This window comes from Tenrec ecaudatus, chromosome 3, assembly GCF_050624435.1.
Source record: "Tenrec ecaudatus isolate mTenEca1 chromosome 3, mTenEca1.hap1, whole genome shotgun sequence".
NCBI classification, from domain to species: domain Eukaryota; kingdom Metazoa; phylum Chordata; class Mammalia; order Afrosoricida; family Tenrecidae; genus Tenrec; species Tenrec ecaudatus.
In genome coordinates this window covers 40777479-40789877 of record NC_134532.1, presented here as the reverse complement: position 1 = coordinate 40789877, position 12399 = coordinate 40777479, and the positions used below count along the sequence as shown (strand labels likewise).

At 39.6% G+C, this 12399-nt stretch overlaps 1 pseudogene; it reads right to left on the bottom strand.

Annotated features, from left to right (window-relative positions):
- Positions 1–11100: 11100 nt before the first annotated feature.
- LOC142442234 (eukaryotic translation initiation factor 1A, X-chromosomal-like) lies at positions 11101–11541 on the bottom strand (annotated as a pseudogene).
- Positions 11542–12399: the final 858 nt, after the last annotated feature.

The following is a 12399-nucleotide window of genomic DNA, read 5'->3' as shown; positions in this document are numbered from 1 at the left end:
AATTTTGGAATATGTTACTGTACTCTTTCCTTTTCTTCATAGTTCCTGCTGATTGGTCTAAGAATATTCTTATTTGGGAACCTTTATATGTGATTGTTGTGTTTCCCTAGCTGGTCTCATAATTGTCTCCTTTCTCTAAAAGTTGAATAATTTGACTATTATGTGCCTTGATGATTTCTTCTTGGTAATCAGTATAGCTGGTGTTCTTTCAGCCTCCTGAATGGTTGCCTGCTTTTCATTCATTAACTTGGAGCAGTTTTCCTCTAAGAATTCTCTTTATATTTTCCCTGATGATTTCTTTGTTGTGTCTTCCTCTGGTAATCCAATTACTTTTATGCTGTTCCTATTCATAGCACCAGATACAGCCCTTTTCTTCAGCTTCTCTGATGATTTTATTAGATTTTTTAACGTTTGTTAAAGTTTGCTTGGCTGTCCCCTACATCACTGGTGTGGCTATCTGCCTCCTTCAGTCAGTTAGTGAAGTCCATGAGTATGATATTGGCTTTTGTTATATCATCTCTAAACTCTTATATTTCCTTTTGGTGTATGGCATTTCCTCCTTTTTCTGTATTGTTTCCCTTATATCCTGTATGACTCCAAGCAGCTTTCTGAAAATTTCTTTCTGTGGCAGATCAGTGTCTCTTTCTATGCATGTCGTTACATTCAGAACATCTTCTGACATCTTCTTTTGTCTCTCTTGTTTTTTCATTGAGGTCATTGAGACTAGTTGCTGTTTGAATTGCATTGTTTTAGATGAGCCATTTTCCAGAGAGTCAAAGAGCACTGGCCTCTTTCTGGTAGACTTTTAGGAATACTTCTTCAAACTGCTTGCTGCTAATTGCATTATGGAATTGGCCTATCTCTTTTATCCTCCCGTGGCTTTACTCTTTCCCTGATCAAACAGTATTCTGTTATTTGGAGGGCAAGTTGGATGGTCCTCTCAGGGGACACTAGATGGGTGGTTGTGGATTCATGAGGATGGTGTTGCATTGGGTGAGGTCCTAAGAAGCCGTGATGGTGTGGGCATAGCAGCTTCGGGCACTACAGAGGGTGTGTGTGGATGCCACGTGCCACAAAGTGTCACAGAAGGCAGGAAGAAGGTGAGTGAAATCTCCCCAGCCACATATTAAGCGCTACAGAAGGAAGGCATGCAAAATTTCCCCCAGAGAAGGTGCGTGTGATTTCCCCTGGAGGAAGGTGGACAGGATTTCCCCCAGAAGAAGATGGACAGGATTTCCTCTGGAAGAAGGTAGGCAGAATTTCCCTGGAGGAAGGTGGGCTTCCTTTCCCCAGCCTTGGGTCATGGTGCAGAGGGTGGAGGTCTCCCAATTAGTTAGAAGGTGGGCATAAATGCTCTAGGCTAAGGGGAGTTGCCTGGAATTCAGCAGTGGCATGTGAAAGGGAAGAGAAAAAGAAAAAGAAAGTCCACTGAAACTGTGGTGGGAAAGAAACAAGAGAGAGAAACAAATGAAACAAGTTTGCTGAGCCCAGATCCCTGACAGTGGGGCTGGAGGAGTTTAACCCTGCCCTAAGGCATCAGCAAGTTGTGGCTGTTAAGATGAAGCCCCTGCATTGGCTCCAAAAGATCCTGGCTCCAGCTGAGGCAATGGCGGGCCTAAGGTCAAACCCTAGTCAGCCTCCACTGTGGTAAGCCAAATGCCCCCCAGCTCCAGAAAACCTAGTGGATTTGTGTCTACTTATCTTTCCGATGCTCCTGTGACCAAGCGGCGTGGAATTTCACTCTTAGTAACTCTCCTGGGATGATTTCTGCAGAGTCCCTTTGGTATGTGTTACTCAGTCACCATTTCCTGGAAGTTGACTGTGAATTTTTATGAGACCAAATTGTTTCTATCTCCCACAGAGGGGCTGGTGTGTTTGAACTACCAACATTTTACTTAGCTGCACAACACTTAGCTGTCAGCATTGCCAAGGTTTTTAAAATTTATTTTTACACAGGTTGCTGTGACTAGTTGCTGTTGACTCCACTCTGACTCATGATGACCCATTGTGTTAAGCCGGGTTGACTAAAAAAAACAAATCAAGTGATGCGCAAATATGTGTAAGAAGGAGCTTAGTATCAAAAAGCTTTATATATCAAGAAACTATCAGCCAGTGGTTGAAAATCATGTGGACCCAATGACAGTGTCTGGTTGCCATCATGGTTAGCCAGGAGGAATGTGAAGACCAAGAGAGAGGGGAAGGTTCTCAGAGCCCTCCTGATGATGACACATCTACAAGGAGGCTATATGAGGTGGTGACCTAGTTGACAGGTTGAATACCACCCATAAACTTTCATATATCTTCAAGTTGACATGAAATTATGTAACTCCCCCATCCATGTACAACACATCTTCATAATTTGGGGGATAAATGATTCTGTGGAGCACCCTATATATTTTGAGGGTGTAACTATCTAAGAGGGATATTGTCCATCCCTTTTTTGGACAATATTGTATTCTGACCTACAGGTTTGACCATGATAATATTTAAAATTCTTGTAATGGAGTGTCAACATCATAGCCATGTGTAAGCAAACACAGCATAACTGAATATCAGAAGGGGGTGGTTTTAATATGCTTATTTTCTTTGTATATACCTAAGAACTAGAACAAAAGGAAGGTAAATAAATGTTTGAAGTGATAATGTGTATCTTTCTCCTGTTTGAACTTTTCTACTTTCTATTCATTGTGTTGCTTCCTCCATTTACCTCAGGACTCCATTCATGTGTTCTCTTATTTGCTCACCAAGAAAATGTAATAAGTATGTGTATTAAATGTTTAGAAACTTCCTATCAAAACATACATTTTCTGTTTCTTAACATTATAAATTTAACCTTCATCGGAAACAAGCTCAGATTCTTATATTAGTGATTTATTGGAATTATTTTCATCCTACACTCTGAACAGATTTAAATAGTGGAAGTTTGAGCAATAAGATCATTAGAGTTTGAAATGCTCCATGACTACCATAGACATTGGGAAATTTCTGTTCTATTTCATAGCAATCCCTTAATATTGGGAGAACTACAAAATCTAATCCGCTTCACTTCCATTATGGTGCAGGGGCAGAGGAATAGAATTCACCATCAAAATACATTCAGGCCTACTGTTCCTCAACACCGAGGAGATAACAGTAAAAATCAATATCATACAGGCACAGGTGGCATCCCATCAAAAATGTGAACTGGGGACCAGGCATGGAACAAAATAACCCCCCACCTTTCTTATCTAAACTATAAGACATTCATACTGAAGGGGACGGATACTAAAAATAAAAGCTAAGGCTCCTTCTCTAAATCTTTACAGCTATGGAGGGAACAACTTGGAATTAAAAACACTGCTTCATGGGAGGAAAAGGAACAGCTACTAGGTTAGCATTGTCTCCAGAGGCAAAGCATAAACATTGGTAGATCCTATCTCAGATCCAGTTTCACAACGCCTACCTAAGAATGAGGCTCAGATGAAAGATCATATAACTGCTCCTTAGCCAAAACGTCACTACAACCCTAACCACAGTAAAAATAAGAATTGGGTGCATAGGGGACATAACACACAATCTCTGTGGAAAGCATGTTAAATAGAACCTCTAGTGCAAGTATCAAAGCAAAGTTTAACTCTGTTACCCAGAAAGAAGGAAATGATTTCAAATTCATCACCGACAAGATTTGCTCACACCTGTATTATAAATTTATAGCTAGAGGTACACCGTGATCACATCAAATGGAAAATGAAAATATGTAAAAAAATATGCTGATATCTACAGTCTGTCAAATATGCCCAACTTTTAACAAAATAAACAAAAACTCCCAAATCACTGCCATTCAGTCAATGCTGACTCACATAAGCCACTTATGGATTCCCAAGACAGAGACTGTTTTCAGGAGTTAAAAACTTGAGTCATTCTCCCAAGGAGCTGATAAATATGTACCTCATGCCATTCTAACCACAGGTTCTAGGAAAAATAAATCCCCAAATTCCCTGATCAAACAATTTTCATCTTTCTCTAGGCCCCCATTCTCAATAGCCTCAAGAGCACACTGAAGTTCAAAACTCTCTTTTCAGTTGACATTTTGTGTTAGGGTAAAGCTTCCTTCACTGCCTCCATGCACAGAAATTAACACTCATGTCATCAGCCATCAGAGTGCTCAGTTTTAAATAAAAATATGAGTATTAAAGGGGCACTCAAGAAATCAGAGAGGAGTAATGTGTACTCAAGAAATCAGAGAGGAGTTATAACTCCAACCTCTCCATATAGTAATGACATATTTTCATCTCTTTAATGCATCCTGAGTGGCCCAGCTTTCAGAAATGCTGATTGAGGAGCATCTTGAGAAATCACAAGTAAAGGAAAAGATCTTTGAATCTCACTAGACCTGGTCCAACTCCTGCATCTGCAGCTGGGACAGGAGACCTCTGAACGAGGAAGAATCCAGTGAACCGCTGGGTAGAATGAAACATTTCCAGACTTTTGTGTCTGAATCCCTGAGCTATTGCATCAGTGAGCTGCCACCAAGAAGAAAATGACACAAACACATTCCAAACTCTTGTGAATAAAGTCCAACATTTCCATAAATAGTACATGGACTTATAAAGAGCATAAATATAAAGAAATGTATTATGAACTTTCATCTGATGAACTAAGTGGAGATTTGCATGTGAGTAGGATCTCTGTAATAGACTCTTCTGGGACTGGAATGTTGACTGCCCCTCAGGAGAACACAGTCCTCCACCTTTATTTTCCATTCACCAAGCCCAGAGTCCTCTTCATGTAGAACAAGGCTGATGCTAGAATAACTGGTCAAAGAGGTAGAAAACTCCAAGGGAGAAGATAGCTTTAGAAAGAAGGTCAATGATTTTCAAGTCCCAGGGATTTACAGATTATAAAATACCCATCATTTTTCTTTCTCCATTATTTCATGGTAAATTGACTATACTTTCCTACGTTTATGAATCATTGAGATCTAGAAATCACACTCAATGGAAACCAGGCCATAGGCATTATTTTCTATATTCAGAATCACTCTGAGTGAGTAACTAACATGGAAAACCATTAGTTCAAGTAAAACAAATTTACAGCTATAGATATTTAAAACTTACTGTGGAGTGCAAAGTATTCATTCAATCCAAAGCAATTTTATTACTTTAGAAGGTTGCCTTTATTAAGTTATGGGCTAGTTCTCACCCCATTTCCTGCTTTTTCTCTGCACACTGTTGGGTATCTACAAAACATCTTGGGCCTGAACACTCTCTCATTGAAGGAAATATATGAGGAAAATAAACTACTCCGCACACAAATGATAACAACTTGTAGATGTAATTTAGTAAAACACATTCATAAAATTGATTTCATGTAAATAGTGTGGTTTTTCTGCCTTGCTGGGTCTCTTCAGTGGATTGTGGACAGTTAGAAGTAAAATAAACACGACTACATTAAGGGGAATTGTATGAACAATTTGGGGCAGTAGAACTCCCTTCTGAATGATGTCAGAAGGGACAAGATAACTGCTCAGAGGTGAAGACTGCACCAGGAGGCAGAAGAAGCTATGGTGGCTGTCTGCTCCTCTGTAGATGTAAGTCCTTGGAAAGGGAAAGGCCATTTCAACTCTGCTTTACAGGGACACTATGAATTCAAATCAACTGTGTGGCAGGGTGTTTTTAGGAGCTTAACCAGGAGGCTTATTATACTGAAAAATCATCTGAACATTCCCCATTGAAGGTTATGTGCCACTGAGTCCTGAGATTATGGATGAGATCATACCAAAATTTAAAAAAAAATTAATAAAATACTCCTCTGTCCTTACGGTCAGGGAAATCTTGAAGATTTGAGTCACTCCTCTAAATTTTAGCCTGAAAAAAAACATGCATTGGGAAAAACAGAAGTAACACAATGCATTAAGTTTACTGACATTATCCTCACTTTAATTAATTGTATAACAACCATCTGAGAACCAGAAATAACTTTCTGTGACAACCAAGATTTGCAAGGAACACCAGTGCTAGCTGGGCTCATGCTTGGAGCCAAATCTAGGTTCATCACATGATGATATATTGAATATAGAGTGTTTTAGGCAGTTCAACTTGACTCCCACACACCTATATGAGGCAAAGGGTCAGGTATTAATCCCATCATGCTATTAGATGTTACTCTCCTGGAACAACCCAGCCTCTTCATTCAAATTAAATCCTAGAGAGTATCATATTGAAGAAATTACACTCTCTTGTAATCCCTGAGATTAATACTTCCCAAGTAGATCATGCTTCCTGCATGCATTAATGAATGACACAGCATCATGAAAAAATGGAAAGAATACACAGAGTAACTATACCAAAAAAAAACTAGTTTACTTTCTACTATTTCAGGAGGTAGCATATGAACCAGAACCAGTGGTGCTGCAGGAAGAAATTTAAAGTGTACTGAATGCATTGGCCAGGAATTGGTGGAATACCTATTGAAATGTTTCAGAAACCTGAAGAAGCACTAGAAGCCCTCACTCATATATGTCAGGAAATTTAGAAGACAAATACTTGGCCAATGGACTGGAAGAGACACATATTTGTGCCCTTTTCGAAGACTGGTGGTACAAAAAATTTTCAAACCATAGAATGATATCATTGATACCACACACAAGTAAAATTTTGCTTAAGATCAACCAACACGGTTTGAAGCAGTACTTGGACACGGATCTTCCAGAAGTTCATGCCAGATTCAGAAATGGATGTGGAACAAGGGATATCATTGCTGAAACCAGGTTGTTCTTGGCTCACAGTTGAGAATAACTGAAAGATATTTATTTATGCTTCATTGACTGGCATTCAACTGTGTTGACCATGATAAACTGTGGATAACCTTGAGAAGAAAGTGAACTCCAGAGCACTTCATTATGCTCATGAGGAAATTTCACATGAATCAAGAGGCATTTGTATGAATTGAATAAGGGAATATGCACAGTTTAAAATCAAGAAAGGTGTGCATCAGGGTTGTATCCTCTCACCATAGTTGTTTATTCTATATGCTGAGCAAATCAGCAGAGTAGCTGACTTGTGTGAATAAGTCTAGCAAGATTGGATGAAGGTTTATTAATACCCTGTGGTATGCAGATGAGACAACCATTCTTAATGAAAGTGAGGAGGGATTGAAGGGCTTGCTGATGAAGACCAGGGATTTTAGCCTTGGGTATAGATTACAACTCATTGTAGGGAAGGCCAAAATGTTCACCACGGGACCAATAGGAACATCACACTAAATGGAGAAAAGGTTGAGGTTGTCATGGATTTTGTCTTACTTGGATCCATAATCAATGCTAATGGAAGCAATAGTCAAAGATCAAAACATAGATTTCATTGTATAAATCTGGTGCAGAAGGCCTCTTGTGCACCAGAAGAGCAAGGATGTTGCTTTGAGGAATAAGGTGTTCCTGACCCAAGCCATGATATTCTCCATTGCATCATGTGCCTGTGAAAGTTGGACATTGAATAAGGAAGAAGGAAGCATCAATGCATTTGGATTGTGGTGGAGAATATTATTGAAAGTACCGGGGACTGCTAAAAGGACTCACAGATCTGCATTTTTAGAAGTAAGGCCAGAGTGCTCCGTAGAAGCAAGGATGACAAGACTTCATCTTACATACTTTGGACATATTATCAGGAGAGACCAGGACCTGGAGAAGGACATCATGTTTGATAAAGTTGAGGGGTGGTGAAAAAGAAGAAGGCGCTTAACGAGATTGATTGACACACTGGCTTCATCAATGGGCTCGGCCATGGGAACAATTGTGAGGATGGTGCAGCACATGCAGTATTTGGTTCAGTTGTGCACAGGATCGCTATGGGCTGGAAGCAATTCAATTACACCAAACAGCAACAAGAATCAGATCATAAGTCCTGTGTCCTATGGCATCCATGGGTGGGCTCAAACTAACTGTTCAGACATGAGTGCACACTTCACAATTAGCACTAGCTAGGGACTGCGTTTTCCCTGCATCTGATTGTAAAATCAATTCTTGAGCTTTAGCAGATATCTGACGCTGGGGGCGCCTGTCAAGGTCTTTCCCCCTCCATAAGGGACAGCTGCTCTTTCTGCATGTGAGAATGTTTCCTACTTTTAAAATACCGTTTTTGAATTAGGATATATCATGGGTGGGTATATAATCACGAAATAAAAAGAGAGAGGTTCCCTGGGGAACAGTGAGATGGGGCAGAATCCCCAAGTTGAAACCATCTGCACCTGCTGCTGGGACTGATCCTGTGCTCTGTGGGGCCTGTGCTCCCCCTGGAGACATGCTTCCTCCCTGCAGGGGAGGTTTGTGTCTGGGCTCTCACTGACTTCCCCTCACTGTGTCTCTTGCACAGTAATACGTGGCCGTATCCTCAGCTTTCAGGCTGTTCATCTGCAGATACAGCGTGTTCTTGGCGTTTTCTCTGGAGATGGTGGATCGGCCCTTTACTGAGTCTGTGTAGTATGTACCACCACCAGTAGTAATGCATGCAACCCACTGCAGGCCCTTCCCTGGCCCCTGGCGGACCCAGTTCATGCCATAGCTACTGAAGGTGAATCCAGAGGCAGCACATGAGAGTCTCAGAGACCCCCCAGGCTTTCTTAGATCGCTCCCAGACTCCAACAGCTGCACCTCACACTGGACACCTGCAAATACAGAGGCACCGTGATTAGATCACACACATACAAACTAATGTATGCACAATTATACTTACAATAATATCAAATCAGACCATTTTACATGGTCTGCAATGATTACTATGTAAAATGGCCACAGTGAAAGCCAAGGTTGGTGAAAAACGCATGTTGTATCCTGTGGACTAGCTCCTGAGCACAAATGGAAATAGCAGAGACCTCAGAGACTGGGACTGTCCTCTGAGATCTCCCACATCAGGGACTGTGGCTGATTTATCTGCAGGCAGAGAGCTGCATTTGCATGTCCCCTGATATTTAGAAGCAGAGGAATCGAGAATATGGACCAGAGTTCTCCCTCAGACTCAGAAACACAAGCACTCTCAAAGGACAACAGAGCTCTTAATCTGTTTATCAGGCATTGCTTTAGTTGTTAGATATTATCAATATTTTTAAAGTAGTTGTAAGTTTATGAACTTTATATCACATACACAATACCCATTGTGGCATGAGAGGTAACAGTACATTCTGACTTGTTCCCTTTAAGATGTGGATGCAGGTGCATATACTGGATGGCTCTATTATCTCTTTCTTGTTGGAAACATTATTGGTTTCCTTATGTTCCAAGAATTTTCACATTTCAGTGATATTTTTAAACAGCAGACATCTAGTTGTTCATAAAACATGTCCACAAACCATGCACAATGATGTTTCCTCTCTGCTTTCTTATCTTGGAGATTCCAGTCCTCTTCCTTTTGTCATGATCAGGAAAACTGGATATTTATCACTTTACTTCATCTTTTCAAATAGTTTTTGTTTAATTAGCTTATTTATTGTGTTCCTGCTATTTCATTTATTTGACTTCCTTTATTTATTATTTTCTCCATACTAATCTGTGATATGGCATATTGCAACTTTTTCTAGTTTCATTAGATAGAAACTGAGGTAATTAATTTTATAATTTTGTTTCTATAATTTACATAGGGTTGTTGCTATGAAGTCCAAACTAAGTTCTCTTACATTGAGTCCCATAATTTTTTTGTGTGTGTGAAGATATGATTCCTATTTTTCAATTCTTAGCACATATTCTGGCCTCAGATTTTTCAGAAAAGGGAATTATAGCAGAGAAGGATTAGGGATGATACATTAGTTTTCCTATAGCCATGTGAAGGGAAGTTTATCCCCTTTATATTCTCCTTAATTATTTCTCAACATTGGAAAGTTCTCTGGAAATCAATTCATTATGGATCGCTCCTTCAGAAGTAGGATGAAACTCAAATGTGGTCAGGGAGATTGAACTATTCCAGCCTTGATCTTCACTTTATCACAGTTAATACCATTTGAAAAGAGGATAAACTTAACCGCCCCACAAATGTACACAAAATCAAATACATAATCCTTAATGGAAAGTACATAATACACTCTTCAACTTATTTTGTTCCTTAGCTGTAGCTTTTCCTTTTAGAAATTGGACACTTCTTTTTCCATTCCTTAAGCTGCAATGATTCCATTCCCCTTCACTAGTTTAGGGATGGTGTGAAGAAGGCTTCATTTGTATAAATTAATGAAATTAGATTTTCATTTATATATAACTCAATTGTTTATAAAATACTCCAAATTATAGCTTATGATTTATAACTTTTGAAAATAAAACAATATATTTAGCATGAGGATTTTGTTCTGTAAAAACAGTCTACATACATGCATCTCATTAGAACATATCCATTTGGGAACTTTCCTATGCACACGACTTTAAAAAAAAGTCAAAATTACTCAGTATTTCCAATGTTAAAATAATTTAGTGCCACCTAGTTTTCAATTTCTGTAACTACTAGCTTTAAAAATTAAAAATTGCCACTAAAACTGAAGTTCTGAAAAGCGAATTTTGCAAATGCCTTTTCACATGTCTTAATGCTGACAACACAAGATCAGAAACCGAACTATGTGATATCAAAATCAGTATAAAATGCCATATGCTATTCAAATATGAAAAAAAATAGACCCAATTATTTTGACTATAGATGCAGACTTCTGTCACTCTTAAAACAGTATCAAAATCTCCAGGGACTAATAGGTATTTGGAGCAGACAGAAAGACTTTGTATAGTCAATAGACCTGTCAAAACCCATAATAAGTAGTGGACAATGAATTAATTTGAATATCTAGTTCCTGGAAGTAAAGTGACCAACCTGGGAAAGGCAAAATTGCTTTAAAATATTTTTTTAATAATAGCTTTTATGGTTGGTCTTTTACCCAGAAACTCTTATTACTTCAACAGAATAAAGTGGGCCTAAGATTTTACTTAAGATATTTCAACATTCTCGGCTTTAAAGGAAACACCAACCCCTTAAAAACAAATCAACCTGCCTGAATAAATAGTACTCATGCTGATGAAATTGCAATCTTCTACAATGGGAGAGCACAAAATTGTAGGCCAATCCTCATTCTAATGGAATGTAAAGCATGCGGTTCTACTTAGATATTATCAATGTCCTCATCATCATCTCCTATGTCGTCAAACTGGATTTCATCATTATCTCCAGAGCCAAAGGTATCCGTTTCATTGATTTTGACATGCGCTGGAAGCTTGCCATAGGCCTTCAGACTTCTAGCTTCATCTGCGTTGTCTTTTAAAATGATGTCCACTTTGTTATCCTGATAGTCTCGTAGACTGGCCAATGTGATGTCCAAGGTATTTAGCCAAACCTTTCCCCTCAATTTTCCCCTGATGTGACACATCTCTTTACACCATCAAACCACATGGCTTCTAATCATCCATCTCCCAACATTTTGAAGACCTATGCATATTCTTGCCCATCTTCTTTGAACGCCAGTTCTCTTTTTTTCAGACTCGTTTTCATTCTTACCTCTACGTCTATATTTACCTCCTTTACCTTTATTCTTAGGCAGGACCATGGCCTTGTGGTGTTTCCGACTCTCTTTGGGCAACTACGGCAGCAGCAATTCCTTTGAGAGGAGCGAAGACTAACGAAGGGGAGAGAGCAGGATGGAGCAGGCGCTAAGGATCAAGTGGAGCGTGAAATAGTAAATCCCACACTTTTTTTTTTCGTGTATGAAGAGAATTTTAATTAAATGTTCAATGCGTATCAAGAAAACATACCACTCCAGAGCTGCCAATGCTCACAGCTCCAACATACTATGTGCACCAACAATCCAAAAAAAATCTTCCACCATCTCACAAAAGAGATGAAATGAGACCCAAAGTAGGGCAAAAGCCAAGTCAGTGAAGGGGAAATCATCTCAAGAATGGTGGGGGTATCCACATGGCTTCCGGCAAAAAGTGCTGAATCATGATTAGGTCCAGACTCTAACCGGAACTTACCAGTGGAACAGGAGGATGTCTCCCACCCTGAAACCAACCAGTGACAGCTCTGGCGCTTCCACATTGGTTGTATTCTGGTCCCAATTAACAGCGCCACCCATACATGTGTCTGGACAGAATTTTAGAGGAAAAAAAAACCCTCCTATCCCAAGGTCAGTCAGTTTGTCCTTGGCAGGCCTCAGGCTGTCTATTACCAATCCTGGACGAGCTCCCAAATATGAGATTTGAGGAAGGAAGGCAAACTTACCTTGGGTGCACGCAATAATCATCACAACCAGTTGAGATGCAAAAGTGGAACAAGGAGTTTATTAGCTAGCTCAAGCTAGGGCTTCCTCCCTCCGCTGCCTGGCTTAGCGATTTCCCACACTTTTTAATATTGCACTTTAATTTTCATTCAGTACAGCCATCCAAGATACGAAAACCATTAAACG